The sequence below is a fragment of the Crotalus tigris genome, unplaced genomic scaffold (genome assembly GCF_016545835.1).
Source record: "Crotalus tigris isolate CLP2741 ecotype Arizona unplaced genomic scaffold, ASM1654583v1 scf7180000018517.1768243, whole genome shotgun sequence".
Lineage (NCBI taxonomy): Eukaryota > Metazoa > Chordata > Lepidosauria > Squamata > Viperidae > Crotalus > Crotalus tigris.
The window spans coordinates 166,761-191,241 of record NW_024097052.1 but is presented as its reverse complement, the minus strand read 5'-3'; the positions used below and the strand labels follow the sequence as shown (position 1 = coordinate 191,241).

At 45.6% G+C, this 24,481-nt stretch overlaps 1 protein-coding gene across 3 annotated transcripts in view; it reads right to left on the bottom strand.

The window, feature by feature from the left end:
* Window positions 1–4,890, bottom strand: part of COL8A2 (collagen type VIII alpha 2 chain) — a 157,430-nt gene extending 152,540 nt beyond the window's left edge. For 2 of the 3 annotated variants that reach the window (XM_039353335.1, XM_039353342.1), the window contains exon 1: window positions 4,606–4,890. The gene's annotated coding sequence lies outside the window, so the exon portion shown is untranslated. The remainder of the gene's footprint in view (window positions 1–4,605) is intronic. The other variant, XM_039353337.1, reaches the window with a different exon arrangement.
* Between the last annotated feature and the right edge of the window lie 19,591 nt (window positions 4,891–24,481).

Below are 24,481 nucleotides of genomic sequence, written 5' to 3'. Positions count from 1 at the left end.
TTAGGCCTCCGCCGCTGTGTGCAAAAAAAAAAAAAGGTTCAATCAGTCAATTTCAACTTCTCGCGGGAAAGAAAAAGATCTTGCAAAGTTGGAATTGACTGATTGAACTTTTTAGTCCTACCCAGTCTGCCGTTACCACCACAGCCACGCCCACTCAGTGGGCCACATTCACCCAATGGGCCACATCCACCCAATGGGCCACACACACCCAATGGGCCACACACACCCAGCAGTCGATGATGCATAAGTAGGTTTTGGGTTGCAGTTTGGGCACTCAGTCTCTAAAAGGTTCACCATCATTGGCCTTAGCTTTCCCTTCAAGAAAAACAGGACCACATCTTCTCCTGTCCTTGAGAACAGCAAGCTAGTTTAGGGTATACCAGACATACCACATGCGGCACAACAACAGTCCCTGATCCAAGATTGCCTCGTCGCTGCCTGCCTCTTGCAGTAGTGGATGATCCTCTCCACCAAAGTCAGGTGACTGAAAACAAAATGTTGGCAATCCTGCTCGAATCTGCTACCGGTTGGGAAGAAGAAGCCATTGCTCTCTTGACCTCTTTCACATTGGCCTGCTCTAAGGAATACTATACTGCAACTGTGCAACTTAAGAGGAAAGCCGACAATCTGAAGCGAGACAAAGGCCCACGTGTGAAACTGGCTTAGCGTGTGGCCGAATGCCAATTCTTGGACCGTGCATATTTCGTCTGGCTGTCAACCCAACTGGTACAATCCAATCCCCTCCTTTTCCGACACGATGCTTCAAAGTACAGCTTTTAATTGAAGCCATGGCTGTACCTGGAACATTTTTGGCTCAGAGACATAAGCCTCAAATACATGAAGCATTCATAAAAGAGAGAGAGAGAGAGAGAGAGAGAGAGAGAGGGAAAAAATGCTGAGCACGGATAAAGTGTTTTTCCTTCCCCAACGACAAATACCAACCCATTCTAACATGCTGAGATTAGGTTAAAAGGCAAGATAATCTGGGTAACCAACTCCTGGCATGGCTTAGGGTGGAAATAAAGCACCGCTTTTAAGCATTTCTTGCTGGCCAGGATTTGCCATTCCAGTGGGACAGGTTCAATTAATTTTTCCCCAAGTCAAGAGAAACACTGGTGTGCCACGCAGAAGTTTTAAACATGCATCTCTTCACCACCTCTGTGTATGGCAGAGAATCCAGATGCCAAGTTTACAGGCCAACATTTGAAAAGGGCCAGTCTGATTCCCTCCAAATCTTGAAAGATTGAGAGCAATAGAAATAGCGCTTAGAGTTATAGACCACTTTGTAGTGCTTTACAGCAGCGGCCTCCAACCTTTCTGCCTTCAGGGACCAGTTTTGGAAGAAAAATTGTTTTCCCTGGACAAGCAGAGGGGTAGGTGGGTGATTTCACATGTGCAACCTAGATCCTGCACATATGCAGATGACGTTTCGCTCTCTCGACCACCCTGGTTCCCAATAGGCCACAGACCAGTACCAATACTAGGGACCCCTGATTTACAGTCCTCTCTAAGCAGTTTACAGAGTCAGCATATTTATTTATTTATTTATTTATGAGACTTATATACTGCTTTAAGTGCAAGCACTCTCTAAGCGGTGTACACCAGTAAGCAATGTATATATATATATATTTACATTGCCCCCAACAATCTGGGTCCTCATTTTACCTACCCCGGAAGGATGGAAGGCTGAGTCAACCTTGAGCCGGTGAGATTTGAACCGCTGACCTGCTAAACACAGTCAGCTAAAGTGGCCTCCAGTACTGCACTCTAACTGCTGCGCCGCCCCCAGTCCTCATTTTACCAACCTCAGAGAGATGGAAGGCTGAATCAACTTTGAGCCGGTCAGGATCGAACTCCTGGCGGTGGGCGGAGTAGCCTGCAATACTGCATACTAAGCTTGGCTCAGTGGTGCACAGGCACAAACCTGTCACCAACCATCTACACTCCTTCTTCTCAAAAATATGCCAGTTTGAACCAGGTTGGCAATCAACAAAACAGTAAAGTTCAAAGTGCCATGATCCAACTGATCAACAAACAACACAGATTCCAAATAAAGGAGAATAGCCTTCCATCCTTCCGAGGCGGATAAAATGAGGGCCACATCTGTTGGGGGGCAATATGCTGACTCTGCAAACCGCTTTCAGAGGGCTGTAAAGCACGGTGAAGTGGTGTATAAGTCTAAGGGCTATTGCTATTTATAGCTCAGGGTTGACACGAGGGGTCCTTGGTGCTCTCCGAGTTGCTTGTTTTCTGCAAATGTCCCATTACCCAAGCTAGGTAACACCATCGCTGCTAGTGCACTCCTTACTAGCACTGAGGGTGTTACCTCGTTTCAGTAATGAAACCTCTGCAAGAAAACAAGCAAGCCCAGAGAGCAGCAAGGACCCCTCAACGCAAATTCCTCCCTGCTTCTAGTCACCAGAATTAAAATCATAAGCTTTAGCATAGTGGTTCTCAACCTGTGGGTCGGGAGTCCATTTGGGGTCGAACGACCATTTCACGGGGGTCGCCAAACAACGCAGTCTGCCATTTTTTCCCTCTTTTCCTTAGCTGTGCTACTCCCTTTTATTCTATTGGCTTTTGAAAGCCAATAGAATAGACTCTCTTGAATAGAGTCTAATTCTATTGGCTTTCAAAAGCCAATAGAATTGTCCAGGCTGTCTCTGCCTGCTGAGCCCGCCAAAAGTCCCATTCTGCAAACGGTGCTGCACCAGTTGAGTAGTCCTCGACTTACGACCGGTTGAGTAGTCCTCGACTTACGACCGGTTGGGGGGGGTCGCGGCATTAAAAAGGTTGAGAACCACTGCTTTAGCAGCTTTTGTGTATTTACTTATTCATCAGATGTCCACACCACCCATCTTAGTCGCCTAAGGGACTCTGAGCTGTTTACATCATCATCAAACCCTACCAAGCCCTAAATAAAAGTCTAAATTAAAAACAGGCTTAAAACAGGTTAAGATGTCCAAGTGAAGATAAAAATCAAAGTACAAAATTCACAAGGCTAGGAGGTTCACAAGGCAGCAAGCATACTTTTAGATTCCCCCAAGCTACTTTTATAAATTCACACCCCATTTTTTTGCAATGCCCCAAAGGCACGCTATGTTTACGGTTAGTCTGGCTCAGATATTTGACTCAGTAGAGGACTTGGAAACCCATTTTCCCAGTTACATGTTGATCCGTGTTTATCTGACGCTATAAAACAGATAAAACAAGGCGAGTCTTCCAGTGGGCCGTCTGCCCGATCTAATTCCACACACACACACACAAAATATCCTCTTATTTCTACAGAGTCTACCAAGAACTTCCTTTTGGCTGGTGGTGTCTGTTTTCTCACTACCACTTGCGTTAAAGGAAAAAAGACATTAAAGCATCCCTGGAATTTGCTGGCCTTATGACTTATGAAACATGTTGCATAAACACACAGAGGAAAACCACATCTACTGTATATCGCACAAAGTCTCTCTACATCAGATTATTTCGTTACTTGGATTCAACTGACATCTCCTTGGCGCGAGTGTAAATGTGTTTGTCACAGTGCATCTCTCTTTGAAGCCCCTGTATATTCTTAGAAGCGTAGCCAGCCACCCCATTTTATCCTAGTTTTGTTCTAATAAGAAGGAGAAAGACGAAAAGGCAGTGTTGGGATGCAACGCGGCAACTTCACACTTTCCGAATTCCATTTCCATATGGTGAATTCTGAAACTCCCTTTGGACAGGAACCTCCATTTTAGTTATATATATATATATATATGTATGTATGTATGTATGTATATGTATATCTATATGTATATATGTATATGTATATATATATATATATATGTATATATATATATATGTATATGTGTGTGTATGTGTATATATATATATATATATATATATATATATATATATATATATATATATTACTATGTTCTAGCAATGCGATATATTACTATGTTCTAGCAATGCGAAGCTGGCTCAGCTGGATAGCAAAATACAATACACTAGAATAAAAATCTGCACAAAACCCACAGGACGTTAGTGGGGAAACCAGGACTGACTGAATGTGACAGCCATAAGGTCAAGAGTATTCAATGCTTTCCAAGAAGTTTTGCGTTGTTTTTAAGAAGCTGTCTCCCTTGCAGCTGAGGAAGAAAGAAAATGTAGGATTTTTGCATGCAGAACGAGGGCATCAGAGAAATTGGTAAAGTTAAATCCTTCCATATTCAAATCTGTGTAAATCATATTTCCCTATGCTGATAGTTGATAGATGGAGACTACAGGTCCCATGTTGCTACATCAGCATGCTGACTGAGAAATGCAGCTGTAGTCTCAACACAACAACTGGAGAAGTGTGTGTGTGTGTGTGTGTGTGTGTGTGTGAGAGAGAGAGAGAGAGAGAGAGAGAGAGAAAGAAAGAGAGAGAGAGAGAGAGAGAGAGAGAGAGAGAGAGAGAGAGAGTCTGCGTGTGTGTCTGGGTCTGTGTTCACACAACTCAATTACCCTGCTTACCCAGTTAACTATTTTCTCGGTTTCAGCTCTGAGCTACCCACAAGCCAAGCCACCCCCACCTCACAAAGGCTCAGGATGTGGCAGACAGGCAGAGCCAGGAGGCTCCTAACTGACCTGGGTACGCAGCGTGTGAACCCGGCCAACTGGCCCGGGAAGGAATCCAACCCGTGGGGAAGAGAAAGCAGCGGAGGCACCTGACCTCGGGGCGCAGCGTCGAGAAGGCTGCGAGCTGAAAAGCTGGCAGGCGGCGGCGGCGGCGACAGCGAAGGGAGCCGGGCCGTGGCTTGCAAGACCCTCGGGGCAGCGACCTGCGGGACCGGCTGTCCGCGGAGCCTTCGCGGGCAAAGCGGAGGGAAAGCGGCCGCGCAGCTAGGCAGCGGCTGGCGCGCGAGGCGAGTCAGCCAGCCAGGGCTGCGAATGTGAGCGCGCAGGGGAGCAGCCGGCGCTTTTCACGCCCTCGGCGGGTTTTTTTTTTTCTTCCCCTCCTGTCTTTTTGGGACCGGCCAATGCAGCTCCAGAGGGCTGGGCCGGCTGCTTGCAACCGAATAAGACCCCCCCCCTTCCCCAAATCTCTGTCGCTCCTTCTTGAGCGCCTTCCAGCTTCGCGATGGTTTTTTTTTTCCGTGGCGCAGGACGGAGCGGGCTACTCCAGTCGGGAGGGAAGCGTTAAAGGACACTCGCAGCATCATTTTAGCATCGCCTACTTGTTGATACGCGTTGCAGTCGGGCGATTCGGCTTTATTGGTTAGGTCGCCGCCGTTATCCATCAGGGCGTTGTTGTTGCTGCTATTGTTGCCGTGACTGGGGATCTTTCTCCTAGGAAAAGCAACCCCCCCCCCGGGCGCTTGTCCGGGGACCCCAAATGGAGAGGCCACCAGCCAAAGTTCCTCCGGTCTTTGAACTCAACGCTTTCCACTCGAGAAAAATACAAGTGGCTGGATCACAGTCGAGTCCAAGTAATTCTGAGCCGCCCGGGATGGGGGAAAGCCCAGCGACATACAAGTTATATAATAAATTATTATTCTATAGCTGGTTGCACAGTCAGTCAGATATTTAGATATTTATCTGGCATTTTTATCCACCTATCCAGTCTTTCCAAGGACCTGGAAATGTTGTTTGATGGCGTTAGAGGTACCCTGGTAGGATCCAAGTGCCAAGTAAAGCAGCCTTTTGCAATTGGCTGATGAGGATTTTATTAATGCCTCTGGGTTTGAAGTGGTGCTTTTGGTTTCTGTTTTGGGGTTGCACCCAGGGTACCTATTACTGTTGGTACTATCTTTGCTTTCTTTTCACACAGCCGTTCTGCTTCTGTTTGCAAATCTTCGCATTTTGTGGTTTCTCCAGTTCTTTCCCTCTCCAGGTACTGCTACCTCCATCATCCAGAACTTTACACACCTCAAAGTTGCTAAGGCTGAGAAAGAGTTCTGCAACCAGGCTCCTGTTTCCTGCCTCCAGCTGCCTCATCTTTGACAGGAACAGCCTGGTTTTCTGTTGAGTTGGTCGGCGTTTTTTTATTATATCAATGATTTTGCCAAGGTATCTCTTGAAAACTGCATCCATCTTCCAAGTGCCGTTATTTGAGGACAGAACAGATTAGATTATTTTTTTCTGCAGGTCCAGATGTGGCTGAACTTCTAGAAAAACAGGTCACAGCCTTCCCCAACCTGGTGGAACTCCAGAGTCATTCTTGAAATGTTGGGAAAGGATTCTGGGTGTTGTGGTCTCAGTCTCCTTAAGAGCGACAACCTGAGGGAGGTTGCAATATATGAATAGATGGGCCAATGATGAGCTGAGCATCTGCACTTAGTCTTAGAACAAAGAAGGCGACTTTGGCTGAATAGTTGGAGCTGCCATCTTGACTTTATTGCCCGCCACCCCATGGATACCCTTGCTAGAAACATTGACACACACACACACCATCTCTTCTTTTGGGAAGTGAAACCGTCAGCAAATTATTGAGGAGTTGTTAGCCCTGTGCAGTCTCAGGCTAGTTTTTCAACAGATGTCCAGATGGTTGAAGTCTCCTATTAAAAGTAGTCCTGAACATACAACTGGTTGCTTAATGACTGTTTGAAGTTACAATGTCCCACCACCACCACCAAAAGCTACTTATGGCTGGTTTTGAACCTCCCCTGTGACCGTCTTTTGGGTGCTCAGCAACCAGATTTATGGCCATTTGCAGTACGCCACGATCACATGACCCCAATTTTTGACAATTTTGCCACCAACTGGCCTTTACTTTTCAGCTATCAGCAGAAACTGGATAATGAGTTTGTTTAATGACTGCTATGAAAAAGTTGTAAAATTGGGTCTGCTCATGTGCTGACCCCACCTTACAATCGTCACAACTTAAGACCATGATTGCCGGACTAAGAGTAATAAATTGAGGACTACCTGTATTACTATATCTGCCTTCCCTCCCCCCTGAAAAATCCTGCATCTAGTCCAGGAGAGCTTTATCCAGAATTTTGGGCTGGTCTGACGATCAGCAGCATCACTCCATAAGAAAACATTGATTATTTCCCTTTCTTGCATTCTTGCCTAAATGCGCTCAACTGGTCCTTTGTCTTCAAATTATATTGCTGGGCACAACCTTCCATTCTAACCATGGAATCACACATCAGGTTGGCCCCATTTTCTGCCAGTAAACAGAAATGGGAAACAGTCTTATATCTGACAAAAAAACAATTGCATCCCTTTCTCTGATTTATTCCACTGTCTCTATTTATTGCCCGTGAATAAAATGTTATTTATATTTTGTTTTTCTTAACCGTCCATCTCCCTCAGAACAAAGGTTAGATTACAAGTAAATAAACAAACATAAGGTAACAATAACTGAGGGATTTTGGAGGCCGTCTAGTCCTACCCCTCGCTCAAGGCAAGAACCTTATACCATTTCAGACAAATGGCTGTCCAGTCTCTTCTTAAAATCTTCCAGTGTTGGAGCATTCACCGCTTCTGGAGGCAAGTCGTTCCACTGGTTAATTGTTCTAACTGTCAGGAAATTCCTCCTTAGTTCTAGGTTGCTTCTCTCCTTGGTGAGTTTCCATCCATTGCTTCTTGTCCTGCCTTCAGGCGCTTTGGAAAATGAGTTGACCCCCCCTTCTTTGTTGCAATTAATTAATTAATTTTAATTAATTATTTTAATTTGATTAAATGTATTAAGCTTGGTGTTGCCTGTAAATTCGGCGAGTTTCCCTTCTATTCCCTCATCTAAATCAACTAAATCAGGGGTCTTCAAACTTGGTAACTTTAGGACTTGTGGATTTCAACTCCCAGAATTCCTCAGCCAGCATGGCTGGCTGAGGAATTCTGGGAGTTGAAGTCCATAAGTCTTAAAGTTGCCAAGTTTGAAGACCCCTAAACTAAATCAATGTCTCCATTGATTTAATTGATTACATTAATTTTTATTCATTAATAACAGATTGATACACTGATCAGAGAGTAGAAAACCATGGGTATTAGCCCTGTGAGGTAGTCTAGAGAGGAAACAGAATCAGGAGGACGAGCCCTGTCTTTATTGTAACATTAGAGTAACACGGAGTGTCCCAAGCTTTTTCCTTCATTACCCAAAACAATTTTCTGGGTTCAGCACAATGTTGTTTTGTGCTCTTTATGAAGGCAAGAGTGGGAAATCCTGCTTTAAATCAGGCTTGGAAATTTATTTATTTATTTTATTTATTTATGAGACTTATATATCGCTTTAAGTGCAAGCACTCTCTAAGCGGTGTACACCAGTAAGCAATGTATATATATATATATTTACATTGCCCCCAACAAGTCCACGAGTCTTAAAGCGTCCTAGGCCTAGGCCGGAGGCAGGCAACCTTGGCTCTTTTATGACTCGTGGACTTCAACTCCCAGAATTCCTGAGCCAGCATGACTCAGCTTGGAAACCTTTCGCTTTCCCCTCAGCATGGCTGGCTCAGGAATTCTGGGCGTTGAAGTCCACGAGTCATAAAAGAGCCAAGGTTGCCTGCCCCTGATCTAGACCAAACTGGCTCTCTGTTTTCTTTGCCCCAAGCAGAGTCTGGATGAACCTAATCTATCTACCCAGCAACAGTACTCTAAACCCAGCCTGGCCTTCCATTTTCCCCTTCAGCTGGTCTCCTCTGAAGCACAAAAACCAATCTCTGGGTCAGCTCCCAAGTCGGGAGCAATTCACAAAGTCTTCTGCAGCATCCTTGCTCCTGGCTGGAAAAGATGAATGGGTGAGCTTTGGGAGAGACGTTCAAAGGAGGAGCTGCATTAAGACGGATTTAAGAACTGCCATATTTTGAACTCGCTGCCAGGGGGCATCCCTTCTAGCCAAACTGCCGGGGTGGGCGGGTGGGCGGGAAACGGAGCTTTCCCTAGAAATGCAGAAAGGAAACTTGTTTTGATAGAGAAATAGCCAAAGGTTTTTTTTCCTGCGTTTGTTTTTAGCACTGAGGATGCTGCATTGAAAAACCGAATCCTCTGTTTACAATAAGCCAGCACTGTGAGAAAGCAAGGCACGCCATCTCCTAAAACTGCTGCTCCATACAGACATGATTTATTTATTGGTTGTGAGAACTTTTAGGCCACTCAGTCCCGTGAATCTAAACATCTTAGGAAGGTCTGACTGAATTTGCTGGATCTTTCATTGGGTAGCCTTTTCTTCCTCCTCCTACAGCAAATGTGACAACTTTCAGATGGGTAAACGTCAACTCCCAGAATTCCCCAGAGTTCTGGGAGTTGATGGCTACCCATCTTAAAACATGCTGGCTGGGGAATGTTTGGAGAACTGTAGTCCACCCACCTTAGAGTTCCCCCATTTAAAAAAATGCACACCATTCCATAGCATCTTCCGTTAATTTATATGCTCTGATATTGACGCTTCCCAAGGTTAAAATATTTACAGCCCTTCCAATTGAGGGGAAATTGAGGGGAAAATTGAGAGAGGGGGAGTCAGCTACAGTTGCTTGGCCAGGCCCTATATATATATATATATAGGTCTTTAGAGCATGAAGCTGAAAACACCAGCCTGAAGATGACGAATGGGACTTCGTCAAAATGTCGCCAAGACACTTCCAATTTTACGCGGGAGAAAACCCAAACAACCAAAGACCTATATACAAACACCCGCGAAAACCTCAGAAAATAAATAAATAAATATACATACATACATACATACATACATACATACATACATACACACACTCCAGTACAACACTTCAGCTACTCAGGATGTTATGAAACAGCCGAACAATCCGCAAACAATAACTCCAACACAGCCAACCAACCCACCTACAGCAACTAAGCCAGCACTCCACACACCCCCACCAATATTTATAGAGAGATGGCAGCTCCGATCACACTTTGCTCGCACAAGCACAAAGCCGAAGACCCCAGCCTGAAGATGACGAATGGGACCTCGTCGAAACGTCGCCAAGATACTCTCAATCTTACATGGGAAAAGACCCGAATACGCCAAGACCTGCATATATATATTATATATATATACTCCAGCATAGAAACTTCAGACTGTTTTATTTCACTCATTTTGGTTTCTGGGATCACCACAGGAGGCAACAATGTTTTCATTTTAGTGGCGGGAGGAGAGGATTACAGAAGAATTATGTACTAAGCTTCCTCAGCATAAAGTGACACAGAAGCCGGTTTGTAGATGAATTTCATCAGGGCAACCTAGCGGAGGGCACTCACAGGATCCTCATTTCAAATTTGTGACTTCCACATTATAAAGTCTTTCCGTTTTATACTCCAGAAGCATAGCTAGTTAATAGAGCCGGTTTGGTGTAGTAGTGGCTGAGGCTCCAGGCTAGAAACCAAGAGACTTTAAGGCCTGTCTTGGACATGAAGCAAGCTGGGTGACTTTGGGCCAGTCGCTCTCTCTCGGCCCAAAGGAGGAAGCAATGGCAAGCCATTACTGAAATCTTGCTGAGAAAACTGCAAGGACTTGTTTAGGTGGGATCAACACTGGCTGAAAGGGAGGAGGAGGAGGAGGAGGAGGAAGAAAAAGGGAAGAGAAAGGAGGAGAAAGAAGAGTGAGGAGGAATTCTAGTCTTCCTTTAGCCATGAAAACCTATAGGTTAAGATAAGATTTATCTATTTGTTAGGTTTATATCTCACAGATGAGACATCCTTGTCTCTACCTGTTGGATTAGGAGTGGGGAGACTCATATTCAAGACCCTGCTCAGTCACAGAAGCTTCTTGGGGCAATCAACCTACCTTGTTGTAAGGAAATCTGTAGCAGCCTTGGTATATAAATCTATTCAAATATGCTTAGGGAGGGAGAGAGGTTAATTAACCGGGAAAGCTGGTGAGGTTTAGGACCTGAGCTGTGGGATGAAGAGCTGGGAAGAGCCCCTCCACTGGAGAGGTTTAACTGTCCTATGCTTCAGAGCTTTGGACTAGATCAGACATGTCAAACTCATGTCGTGCAACATATCGGAGCTTTTTCGCCATTGCCAGCAACGGGGTGGGCGCCGCTCCAGTATGATGAAACCGGCCCGCAGGCCGGCAGTTTGACACCCCTGGACTCGATCATGGGTAGGCAACCTCGACTCTTTTATGATTCATGGACTTCAACTCCCAGAATTCCTGAGTCAGCTATGCTCGGAATTGAAGTCCGTGAGTCATAAAAGAGCCGAGGTTGCCTACCCTTGGACTAGATCATTGTTGCTCAATCTTGGCAAATTCAGGATTCCCCAGCCAGCAATTGCCAAGTTTGAGAAACACTGGACTAGATAGTCCTTGCAGCTTCTTCCAAATTTACAATTATGGTCTAGGCTGGGGTTAGGGCACCAGGCAAGTAAGCAGGAAACTGTAAGTTCAAGTCCCCGCTTAGGCATGAGAGCCAGCTGGGTGACCTTGGTACTCAATTACTTTGAAACTCATCAAATTTGGCACTCAATGCATTTTGACGTGAAAATTTTGTCCCGGTACTCGTCGTTTGTTAGGTACCATATATTCCGGCGTATAAGACGACCCGGTGTATAAGACGGACCCCCGTCTTTGGCGCTGAGTCACATGCCTAGAAAGTCATCTTATACACCAGAAACTATCATTATTTCCAGCATATAAGACGACTCGGCGTATAAGATGACCCCCGACTTCGGCACCGATTTTAATGCTTGCGAAAGTCATCTTATACGCCGGAAAGTACAGTACTCACCCACAAGCTAGAACTTGTCAGTGTTGGCTACCTTGTGACTCACTACATCATTCCTAATGGGAAAAATGTGTTTGGTACCTATCATTTTTGATACTCATCACACCTCCCGATACTCATTAACGACGAGTACCAAGGTAGCACTATATTTGTAAAAATGATAAAGGTGGAATATAAATAAGCAAGAAGCAAGGACAAGAAGCAACGGATGGAAACTAATCAAGGAGAGAAGCAACCTGGAACTAAGGAGGAATTTCCTGACAATGAAAACAATTAATCAGTGGAACAACTTGCCTCCAGAAGTTGTGCATGCTCCAACACTGGAAGTTTTAAAGAAGAGATTGGACAACCATTTGTCTGAAATGATACGAGGTTTCCTGCCTGAGCAGGGGGTTGGACTAGATGACCTCCAAGGTCCCTCCCAATTCTGTTATTCTATTAAATAAACAAACTACACGCCTCACCCATAGAAACTATTGTGATGGCGATTGAAATACCTTAATCCCCCACCCCAACAATTCCAAATGAGCCCTGAGAAGGACACTTGTCTTCTGTTCTAAGCAAGCCAAGAAAATCTCTTGCCTCTTCACTTAGTTCCCAATGAGTACCTCAACTGGCAGACTCTCCTTGATAGGGTTATTGTGGCTTCATCCCAGGTCACTAATGAGGGGCTTCCCCAGGCAACGAGGGAAATAGGTCAGTCAACAAATACACAATCCCAATGCATTGCAATCATTAGCAGTTGGACAACTCATCCGTGGCTTGTCATTTGTTCCAGAAATGCTCCTCTGATGCTCAAGGCTGGAGGAGGCTGGATTGCACAGAGGTTGCATCTTTTACCCCAGAGGCCAATCATTTCCTGTGCCGTGCAATCAAAGGCACTATAATGAATCCTCTCTCCAGCATCCCTTTCCTCCCACTCTGTAAAAGCAGACGGTTGGGAAGGAATCAGAAGATTCTCCTTCTTGCTAGACCTTCCCATACAAAAAACAACAGCGGAGCAAAACAAGAGAAATTTGGTGGGAGGGTGCAAATGCGTGCTGCTTGCGCACATGGCGGATTCTTCAGGAATGAAGCCGTCTAATGTTGGCTTGAGAAAGACCTGGCGCAATCAGGAGGAAACTGATAGGAAGCGGTATGCAAGGCAGCCCCTTTCCTCTGCTTTAGCCTGGTTTAACCTGTCTTCCTTGTGTGTCTACTGAGTGTGAGCTTTACTTTGGTCTCACCGCATCCAGTGTGATTCCCACAGGAAGTTGTTGTGTGGCTTGAAGCTTCAAGCTGCCTGTACAGGTAGCCAGTGGTGGAATTCAAATATCTGAACAACCAGTTCTCTGTGTGGATGCCGCTTCTGGAAGTCCATTCTGGGCCTGGGCAACAAAAAATTAGCTACCGGTTCTGCTGAACTGGTGCAAAGTGGCTGAATCCCACCACAGGAAGGAAGGAAGGAAGGAAGGAAGGAAGGAAGGAAGGAAGGAAGGAAGGAAGGAAGGAAGGAAGGAAGGAAGGAAGGAAGGAGTGGTGGGATTCAAATAGGTGAACAACCGGTTCTCTGTGTGGATGCCACTTCTGGAAATCCATTCTGGGCCTGGGCAACAAAAAATTAGCTACCGGTTCTGCCGAACTGGTGCGAACTGGCTGAATCCCACTGCTGCAGGTAGTCCTCAACTTATGACCACAATTGAGTCTAAAATTTTCATTGCTAAGCAACACAATGGTTAAGTGAGTCATGTTTGTGTTCCCTCAGGGTGCTTTTATGCTCTTTTTTTGCCACAATTGTTGAGCAAATCACTGCAGAATCATGTGGCCTAAGGGGCTGCCCCAAAGAAGAGGGAGTCAAGCTATTCTCCAAAGCGCCTGAAGGCAGGACAAGAAGCAACGGATGGAAACTCTTCAAGGAGAGAAGCAACCTAGAACTAAGGAGAAACTTCCTGACAGTTAGAACAATTAACCAGTGGAACAAACTGCCTCCAGAAGCGGCGAATGCTCCAACACTGGAAGTTTTTAAGAAGAGACTGAACAGCCATTTGTCTGAAATGGTATAGGGTTTCCTGCCTGAGCAGGGGGTTGGACTAGATGACCTCCAAGGTCCTCTAAAATCTCAGGAAAGAGGGCTCAGTCTCAACCCTACCACTTTTAAATGGAGATGGGAAATATTAAACTCCAAATCTTAAGCTTCTAAAACATGTTATTGCAGTTTGATAGTCTAAATATGTGGCGCTCTCTCTCTCTCTCTCTCTCTCTCTCTCTCTCTCTCTCTCTCTCTTCTCAGAATCACATTGATCTCAAATACCTGGCAGGGGTTCAAACATGGCTAAGAACAGATGCAGGGGAATTACAAGCTTTGTCTCTCACAATTCCCAGCGTGTGACCTACTCTGACCTGGAGTTACAATGCATTAAGAGCTGTTAAACCAAAGCACCTGCTTATTTGAGCTTTGTTCAAACATTCTCTCCTTTTGTCTCTCATACACACATTCACGCACCACCTATAAAGACCGGAATAAACGTGCTTCTGAATAGATGCTGGTGGCAATTATAAATTGATGCTAGAGCATGCCAACCCACCATTCATTTCTGGTGTTTGAAAGAGGCATGCAAAACAGGAGAGTTGAGGTTTTATCTCAGCAAGTCTCCACAACAGTGTTACTCAATCTGGGCCACTTGAAGATGTGTGGACTTCAACTCCCAGAATTCCCCAGCCAGCTTGGCTGGCTGGGGAATTCTGGGAATTGAAGTCCACACATCTTCAAGTGGCTCAGATTGAGAAGTGCTGCTCTACACGTACTGCTCTACACGTTCAGATGCTGCCCCTAAAAGCAAGATGTGTGAAGTGATCTGGAAAACAGATCTCTCTTGTCTGCTTGACTAATCTTACTTAATTCAAGTCAGTCCTGAAAAACCGCATAGGAAGAAAGCAAGCACCCTGAGGGAAGACACGTTATTTCAGTCCATGTGGCGTTGACGTCTCATGGGAAGGAGGTTGGGGGGGGAGGAGGCAGATTAGTAATCATTATAATTAATTATTAAACAAAAGAACTCACGAAGTCTTCCTAGATCAGTGGTTCTCAACCTGTGGGTCAGGACCCCATTTGGGGTTGAACGACCATTTCACGGGGGTCGCCAAACAAGGCTGTCCGCCATTTTTTCCCCCTTTTCTTTGGCCACACCCCTGGCACCCGGTGATGTATAAGTGGTTGGGGGTCACCACAACATGGGGAACTATATTATGGGGTCGCGGCATTAGAAAGGTTGAGAACCACTGCCCTAGATGCTGCAGAAACACCACAGACATTGTGAGACAGGAAAGACATAGAGGGGAGCGTTCTTGGTCTTGGAAGGCAGCTATGGAAGGGTGATTCTGGCCCGTTTCCATAACTGCCTCCTGCCTTGCCTCACCTCATCACAGCTCACTATTAAAAGAGAATATTTATAACTCGGGGTTGACATGCGGGATCCCTGGTCCTCTCTGAGCTTGGTTGTTTTCTTGCAGACGTTTCATTGCCCAATTAGGTAACATCATCAGTGCTGGTAAGAAGTGAGGTTTGCGCCCAGTTTATATACTAGTGCAGGGGTCTTCAAACTTGGCCCTTTTATGACTTGTGGACGTCAACTCCCAGAATTCCTCAATCAGCCTCCATTTTGTTTGTTAGATTTAAGACAGGGATCTTCAAATCTGGCCCTTTTATGACTTGTGGACTTCATCTCCCAGAATTCCTCAGCCAAGCACACTGGCTGAGGAATTCTGGGAGTTGAAGTCCACAAGTCATAAAAGGGCCAAGTTTGAAGACCCTTGTTCTAGTGGCTTGCCCAGTCAGTGCTGGTGGGGTAGCAATCATCATTCAGACGAGCACAGATTAACCTCAAGATTGACATCAGACCATCCATCAAGAAGTGAACAAGACCCCAGTCAAGGAACAGCCAAACTGACAGCTGGCAGCAAACAGCCAAATGAAAGAATCTCTAAGACCACCCCCATCAACACTAACAGGACAAGCCACCAAATCAGAGGTCCCCAATCTGTGGGCCACAGCCCACTAGCAGGCTGTGAGGGGTTTGCAGCCGGGCCGCAGAAATGGCTGGCGAGCATGTGCATGCACACTCCATTTAAGTGAGTGGCAGGCGTGTGTGCATGCTACTCATGCAGACAGAGCTGCATTCATGCACACTTGCCAGCCACTCGCAGGAGACCATCCCTTTCCCCCCCCCCCTCCGGTCTGCAAAGCCAGAAACATTGGGCAACTCTGCACTGGAATATAAAGTGAGAGCAAACCCCTTACTAGCACTGATGGTGTTACCTACTGGAGTAATGAAACGTCTGCAAGAAAACAACCAAGCTCAGAGACCACCAAGGACCCCTCACACCTCATCATGGAGCTTCTCGGGGGCTTCTGAAGCTCACCAGGATTTCCCTGCATGCCCCAGTTTGCCCATTGAGAGACAGCCAGCAGGACTGGAAATAAATTCATTTCGTGACACATTGTAAATAAATCACATACCCAGGAAAGCCTCTCTCCATCCATTCTTAAACAAGCCGGATGCAGTAAATCTGGATTTTGATAGCTGGCTGGAGAACAGAGAGCCTCTGCCTTCAGTTCTTCTGGCTAATGTGGAATAATGAACAATCACTAGAATAATGATGTGTCTGCATAATTACTGGAATAGTGCTGTGTTAGTAGTATGTGACTAACCTAATGCGCATTGCACTTGGATACAATGTATGTAGCAAACTCTCCATTGTATACCCGTGAGAAACGAACCTAATGTATTACAATGTGTATTTCAATGTGTATTGAAATGAGAAAAGGAAAGTATAAAACTGAAGTCTGAACCCGCCCTCGGGGTTCAGAATTGCTTGTGGCTATTGCTTCTGAACCTGCGCAATAAATCTCTCGGCTAAAACCCTCTGGAATTCGTAAGAGTCCTTCCGTTTTCCACAAGACGGCCATCCATTGCTCTGCGCCTCTCCCTGTTCCTGCATGGTGCTTCATGTGCAGAAAAAGCTGCACTTTCTCCAAAATCCATTTGCAAACCCCAGGAAGCAGCAGCAGCACTTCCCTCCCCCCCCCAAAAAAAGCTATCTCCTCCCCCCCAATATTTTGCCAAAGAAGCATTTTGAACAAGGTATGTCTAGTTTAAGGAAGAGAAGGACGAGGGGGAGATGATAGCAGTCTTCCAATATCTCAGAGGCTGCCCCAAAGAAGAGGGAGTCAAGCTATTCTCCAAGGCGCCTGAAGGCAGGACAAGAAGCAACGGATGGAAACTCATCAAGGAGAGAAGCAACCTAGAACTAAGGAGGAATTTCCTGACAGTTAGAACAATTAACCAGTGGAACAGCCTGCCTCCAGAAGCAGTAAATGCTCCAACACTGGAAGTTTTTAAGAAGAGATTGGACAGCCATTGGTCTGAAATGGTATAGGGTTTCCTGCCTGAGCAGGGAGTGGACTAGATGACCTCCAAGGTCCCTTCCAACTTTATTATTATTATTATTAAGGACATCCCTCAATATACACAGTGGCTGTGTTCACACAATAGGCTTTCTTTGAGGCATACCATGTTGCATGGGCCCAGGTGTTTATGGCTAGTTGATAGTTCAAAACAGCGCCAATTCCAATCCAATTTGATTCAGAATGCAACTAGTCCTTATTTTAGTGATTACAACCGGGACTGGCAGCTTGGTTGTTAGGCTAAGCCGTCCCTTGGTGCAACCACAACTGTGCTTGTGATGTTCCTTCAGTTTTCCTTTGCTTTCTGTACCTGCAAAGAGTATACGGGTTGCGACATTACTTTTTCATGTCGTAACTGCAAGAAGTTGCTAAATAAGGCAGTCACTAAATGAGGACTGCCTAGTGGGAAGGAAGGAAGGAAGGAAGGAAGGAAGGAAGGAAGGAAGGAAGGAAGGAAGGAAGGAAGGAAGGAAGGAAGGATAACATCTGCATTCATTAATTTATATATGAGTGCAAATGTAAAAATAATGGCTACAAATTTCTAACATTTTGCACGTCTGAGGCTTCTGGGACCAAAATTCCTTCAAAAAGCAGGCAGAGCTTTCCCATTTCCAGTTCAGAGCCTAACATCTGTAAAGCAGGACCTGGCCCTGCATCTGGAACAAACATTTTCCCCCAAATAGAGGACGAACTAATGGCAATCTTTGCTGGGAGCTTAATGAGCATCTGGAGCCAGTAGCAAAATTAGGCATCTGAGTTATTTTTAATCCGCCAAGAAATAATTCTGTTGCTGAAAACAGCAACAACCAAGAGATCAGCTCCAACTTTCCCGATGGGCCTTCACGGTACCAGAAAAAAAATGGTTACCTTCCCTGTTAATAATTGACTTTGATCCTGTGAACTGGTCTTAAATGGCTTTCCAAGTATGCATTGCCCTAAGCATCCTTGAGTTGTGTCTGCAGACAGGAGAGGGTGGCTCAGGGTACATCTGTTGCTTTGTGTTAATGTAGCTTCGGGTCACATAAGAAGCGTATTAAATATTGGCCGAGACTGCAGAACACAGTTAAACCTGATTAGTGAATTCATCCATGTTCTGTTTGTACAACATGAGGAGCCACAATTCACCCCAGTGAAGAAGGCTATGGCCTTTCCTATAGACCAGGGGTAGGCATCCTTGGCTCTTTTATGACTCGTGGACTTCAACTCCCAGAATTCCTGAGCCAGCAGAATTCTGGGAGTTGAAGTCTACGCGTCATAAAAGAGCCAAGGTTGCCTACCCCTTCTATAGTCTGATGTCCTTCTGCTTTAGTGATAGTGTAGTTTTCTCCTTGGTGGTTCCTTGAGGAGAGAATTGTTTTTTGCCTAGTAGTTTGCTGGTGTCAATCCCAGCTTATCTTAAGGTGGACTCCTGGAGGGAACATGTTGTAGTCTTTTTGTTTCCTTCCTAGGTCATTACGGTCCCTTTTGAGTAGTGTGCAGGTAGTCCTCAACTTGTGAACACAACTGAACCCAAAATTTCTGTTGCTAAACGAGACAGTGGTTGCGTTTTGCCCCTATGTATACTTGCTCTGAAATGCATTCAGGGTTCTTCCAGCTTTATGGGAGGACCCAACTTCGTTCATGCCTGAATAAATGTGTGACTTAGAGAGAGAATCTGGACTCTGCCTCTTCGTTTGTGCCAAGCCAGACCTGGTTCCCTACTTAACAGGATAAATGGAGGAAGGAAGTATATGTAGACTTGATCTTTTGAAGGAAAGGCAAGTGAGAAATATAACAAACCTACTTTGAGAAGTCTTTGTCCCTCTAAATCAGAAATCTCCCCAGATAAAAAATGGGCAGAACTTCAATTGTATTGTGGTGACTTTTTTGACCACACCCTGCAGACACATCTCTGCTCCCACTAAGCATCAGGTCCCTCTCTGAAGAAAAGTCAGCAGAGCCATGAGCTGACAGCCCAAAGGGGCTGCCACAAAGAAGAAGGGGAGTCAAATTATTTTTCAAAGCACCAAAAGGGAAGGCAAGAAACAACGGATGGAAACTACTCAAGGAGAGAAGCAACCTGGAATTAAGGAGAAACTTCCTAACAGTGAGAACAATTAACCAGTGGAACAGCTGGCCTCCAGAAATTGTAAATGGTTCATCACTGGAGGTTTTTTAAGAAAAGGATGGACAGCTACCTGTCTGAAATGGGGTAGGGCAGGGGTAGGCAACCTTGGCTCTTTTATGACTTGTGGACTTCAACGCCCAGAATTCCTGAGGCAGCATGAGGGAACTATGGCCCCTTCATGACTTGCGGACTTCAACTCCCAGAATTCCTGAGGCAGCCATGCTGAGGGGAAAGGGAGAGGTTTCCAAGCTGAGCCATGCTGGCTCAGGAATTCTGGGAGTTGAAGTCCACGAGTCATAAAAGAGCCGAGGTTGCCTACCCCTGGGATAGGATCTCCTGCCTGAGCAGGGGGTTGGACTAGAAGATCTCCAAGGTCCCTTCCAGCTCTATTCTGATTGAATTGAAGAATGATTCTGGGCTGTCTACTCTGCCATGTATAGAATCCTATCTTTAAAAAGTGCCTTTTCTGTGTATAATCTATCTCCGCTGGGCCAAAAAGGCCCTCCCTCCCCATCATAGGCTACAATAACAGAAGCTGAGAGCCCTCCAGGTTGCTTGCGGTCCAGGGATTGTCTACCCAAGGGAGCCCAGGAGGAGGCTGGGATGATTTACGAGGCCACAGCAGCCACTACAGCAGGGGATCGGTGAGTCCTGCTTTCCAGCCTAAGGTTTGCCCAGGGATGCTCGTGTTTGCTGGGAGAATTCACAAGCTGCATGTTTGTACAGATGGTAAGGAGCCCTTGGGGGGGGGGAGGGAAAGCACACACCCTGCTTCCTTCTTTGCACGCAAAGAGCGGTAAAGGCTGAACCAGGTTGAAAAGAAGAGAAGAAAAGCCTTAGCAAAACTTTGAGGTCAGGGCTTAATCAGAATAGAGCTGGAACACACCTTGGAAGTCTCCTAATCCACCCTCCTGCTCAAGCAGCAGACTCTATATCTAATAATAACAATAACAATAACAATAATAAAGTTGGAAGGGACCTTGAAGGTCATCTAGTCTAACCCCCTGCTCAGGCAGGAAACCCTATACCATTTCAGACAAATGGCTGTCCAGTCTCTTCTTAAAAACCTCCAGTGTTGGCGCATTCACCGCTTCTGGAGGCAGGTTGTTCCACTGGTTAATTGTTCTGACTGTCAGGAAGTTTCTCCTTAGTTCTAGGTTGCTTCTCTCCTTGATTAGTTTGCTTCTTGTCCGGCCTTCAGGCGCTTTGGAGAATAGCTTGACTCCCTCTTCTTTGTGGTAGCCTCTGAGATATTGGAACACAGCTATCCTGTCCCCCCTCGTCCTTCTCTTCATTAGACTAGACATACCCAATTCCAGCAGCCGTTCCTTATATGCTTTAGCCTCCAGTCCCCTGATCATCTTTGTTGCTCTTCTCTGTACTCTTTCTAGAGCCTCAACATCTTTTTTACATCGCGGTGATCAAAACTGGATGCAGTATTCCAAGCGTGGCCTTACCAAGGCATTGAAGAGTGGTATTAATACTTTGCGTGATCTTGATTCTATCCCTCTGTTAATGCAGCCCAGCACTGTGTTGGCCTTTTTGGCAGCTGCAGTCTCTTCTTAAAACCCTCTAGTGATGAGGCACCCACAAAGTCTGAAGGCAGGCTGTTCTACTGGTTAATTGTCCTCACTGTTAGGAAGTTTCTCCTTAATTCCAGGTTGCTTCTCTCCTTGATTAGTTTCCATCCATCGCTTCTTGTCCTGCTTTCTGGTTCTTTGGAAAATAAGTTGACTCCCTATTCTTTGTGGCAGCCCCTCAAATACTGGAACACTGTTATCATGTCACCCCTAGTTCTTCTTTTCTCTAGACTGGCCATATCCAATTCCAGCAACCGTTCTTCATATGTTTTAATCTCCAGGCCTTTGATCACCTTAGTTGCTCTTCTTTGCACTTTTCCCAAAGTCCCAACATCTTTTTTGTAATGTGGTCACAGAGGAGGATGGGAGGTGCCATCTGCACCATTTATTTATTTATTTATTTATTTATTTATGAGACTTATATACCGCTTTAAGTGCAAGCACTCTCTAAGCGGTGTACACCAGTAAGCAATGTATATATATATTTACATTGCCCCCAACAATCTGGGTCCTCATTTTACCTACCCCGGAAGGATGGAAGGCTGAGTCAACCTTGAGCCGGTGAGATTTGAACCGCTGACCTGCTGAACACAGTCAGCTAAAGTGGCCTGCAGTACTGCACTCTAACTGCTGCGCCACCTCGGCTCTTCAGGATGCCGAGAGATAATGTGCATGTATTGCGCACTCCAATACAGGTAGTCCTTGATTTAGGACCATAATTGGGACTAAAATGTTTCTTGTTAAGCAAGGCGGTTGTTAAGTGAGTCATACCTGGTTTTATGACCTGTTAAGTGAATCACTTCAGTTGTTAAGTGAATCGTGCGATTGTGATGTGAGCCTGGCTTTCCACGTTGACTTTGCTTAATGAATTTTGATCACGTAAGCATGGGGATGCTGCAATAGTGGTTACGTGCAAAAAACAATCATAAGTCAAATTTTTCTGTGCCATTATGACTTTGAACTGTCATTAAACAAATGGCTATAAATCAAAAACCACCTCTGATCATTAAAGAGTACACAGTCTCTGTGTGTCTCAATTTCAAGAAGGCCCTTTTTAAAAGCTCCATAGGGCAGAACAGGGCAGGAAGCTTTGAGTATAGCAGAGAACATTCCTTGGCTGCATTGATTGTTGGATACGTGATGGACAGCAAATACATTTCTTGGATAGGATAAGATGGACAGGATAGGACCGTGGTGGGGAACCTATGGCACGGGTGCCAGAGGCGGCACTCAGAGCCCTCTCTGTGGGCACACGCGCTGTTGCCCCAGCAGAGGTCGCCAGAGCGTTTGGAAGCGACAGGGCAGGAAGTGAGTGAGCAAGCGGCGTTGCCCCTCCCCCCGGGGATGCCCCGGAGATGGTGAGGGACTGACCCGGCCATGCTCACCCAGTCTGCTGTGACCACTGCAGCCACGCCCACCCTGTGGACCACACCCACCCACCCCACCTGAGGGCACCACAATGCTGATGCAGCCCTGGCACTTTGCGATAAATAAGTGGGTTTTGGGTTGCAATTGGGGCATTCGGTCCCTAAAAGGTTCGCCATCACTGGGATAGGATAATCTGGCCTGAATTTGAAAAGGGAGCACAAGGATTTGGAAGAAGTGTTCTAGGATCCTAATAGAGTCACCCCCTTGTAAATAGAGTCACCTCCTTTTCCGAGGCAGGAAAAGATCAAAACCTCCCATTTTTTGCTGACTCCAATCCTCACGGTGGTTTTGTTTTCTCCAAGGTGATGGGAACGTTTTTTTTTCAAGGCTTCCCTTCAGCTGTTAAGGTTACCCTCCTCCCTTGGCCCCTTGTATCAAAGCTTGTCCTAGCATCAGTGCACACAAAGAAAATGAGGCTTTTTCAACCTTGATGCTAATTAACTCCAGGTTCTGAGGAGCTCAAAATCCAGGCGCAGCAGCTCTTAGCCCAAAGCCTCCTTTGGATTCCCAAGTATATACTGTATATATTTTAAAAGACTAATAAATAAAGGCAATGAATAGATTGTCTCTGGGCAAGCCATATTTCATGCAGCTGTGCTTCAAAGTGGAGTTTAAAACATACCTAAGAGTCCACATGGTGGGGAGGGGGGGTAACCAGCATACTTAACTGCACCAAACACATACATACACACACACATTCCGAACATTGCCATACACTGCTATTATATTACAAGCCAGCGTTTTTTTCCGTTTCAGCAGCTTTAAGACGGCCGCATTTCAACTCCCAGAATTCCCCAGTCAACATGTTCAGTGGGAGAGTCTGGGAATTGAAATTCACCCTTCTTAAAGCTGCTGAGATTGAGAAATGCTGTTATAGAGTACTGTATAACTAGACCTGTAAAAAGCACTTACTGCACTGATAGTTAAAAAATAAATTCAATTATTCTTTCATTTGTGCCTTTCCTGCCATAGTCAGGAACACCATGATCTGAATGTAATTTAGCATATAGGCGAGGATTTAAAAAAAAGTGAAGCTTTGATCACATGGTTGTGGCCATCATTGTGATATTTTTGATACATGGCACAGATGACTTCCAATGATACGGAGATTTCCACCAAGCTGGTAGATGAAAGAGGCTTTCAAATAGCCCTGTGATGACCCAGGGCACAGCACAGAGGCAATGCAGTCAGCTGGCAATTCAAACCACCCTTTAATTGCTCCAAATTTTCCCCAAATGCTCCCACGTTTCTGGCAAGCCTCCAAGCAAAGGAAGACACACACGCCTTCAGCCGCCTCTGGCTGCAAGTAGTTTCACATACAGTCTGATTAGGAGAGGAATTTACTCAAGGCCACAGAAATAACAAGGAATGACACATACATCATAAACCTAAGGAGTCTGTGTGAATACATGCTTGCCTGAGCGGTTTCAAAAGGGAAGCCAAAATGCAGTCCGAGATCTTTGAACATCCAAGCCATGTTGTCTGCCACTCCAATGGTCAGAGTTTCCGAGTTTCCAAGCAGAAGTCACAGAACAAGAGATCAGAAACAACACACACAAAACTCCAAGGAATCAACGTTTGTTCCTGACAAATGCCTCTCCCCACAGCATCTCCTTAAATCTCAGTCTCCAGGTGTGCCTTGCGGAGAGGGGCAAGACGCTCTCCTCTCAAGTAGTTAAGCCTGCCTGCGTTGTTCCCTCCTTCTCTCCACTCTTCATACTCTAGGATCAGGTGGGGGTGGCCCTTGCTCATTGCCTGAACTCTGCCTCTCCTGTTCAGCCTGTCCCAATCCTGAAGGGCCCTGGCCTGCCTCAGCCTGCTCTTCCCCACATTCCTCTGAAACCATAAACACCTCTCCCTTGACCTCCATAGGGTCCCATTCCAGCTCATTTTCCTCCACAGATTCAGGCTCCTACGGAGGCATGACAAGACCCCTGATAACAATAACACCCCACACTTCCCCTGCTGTTCTGTCATCATATCCTGGGAAAACCCTGATCAACCAAACGTTATTGCCAGGAGTTGGTTGATGGATCCAAGCAGAACTAGGAGTTTTTTCTGCTCTTCCAATGAGAGAAGATGCATGATCTTTAGCAAAGGACACTCCACTGGAAAATTATAATCCATTTCCATAGAAGAAAATATTTGTAACTCAGGATTGAACTGAGGGGGTCCTTGATGTTCTCTGAGCATAGTCGTTTTCTTGCAGACATTTCATTACCCAACTAGGTAACATCATCAATGCCAGATGCTACATATTTGGGTAATGAAGCGTCTG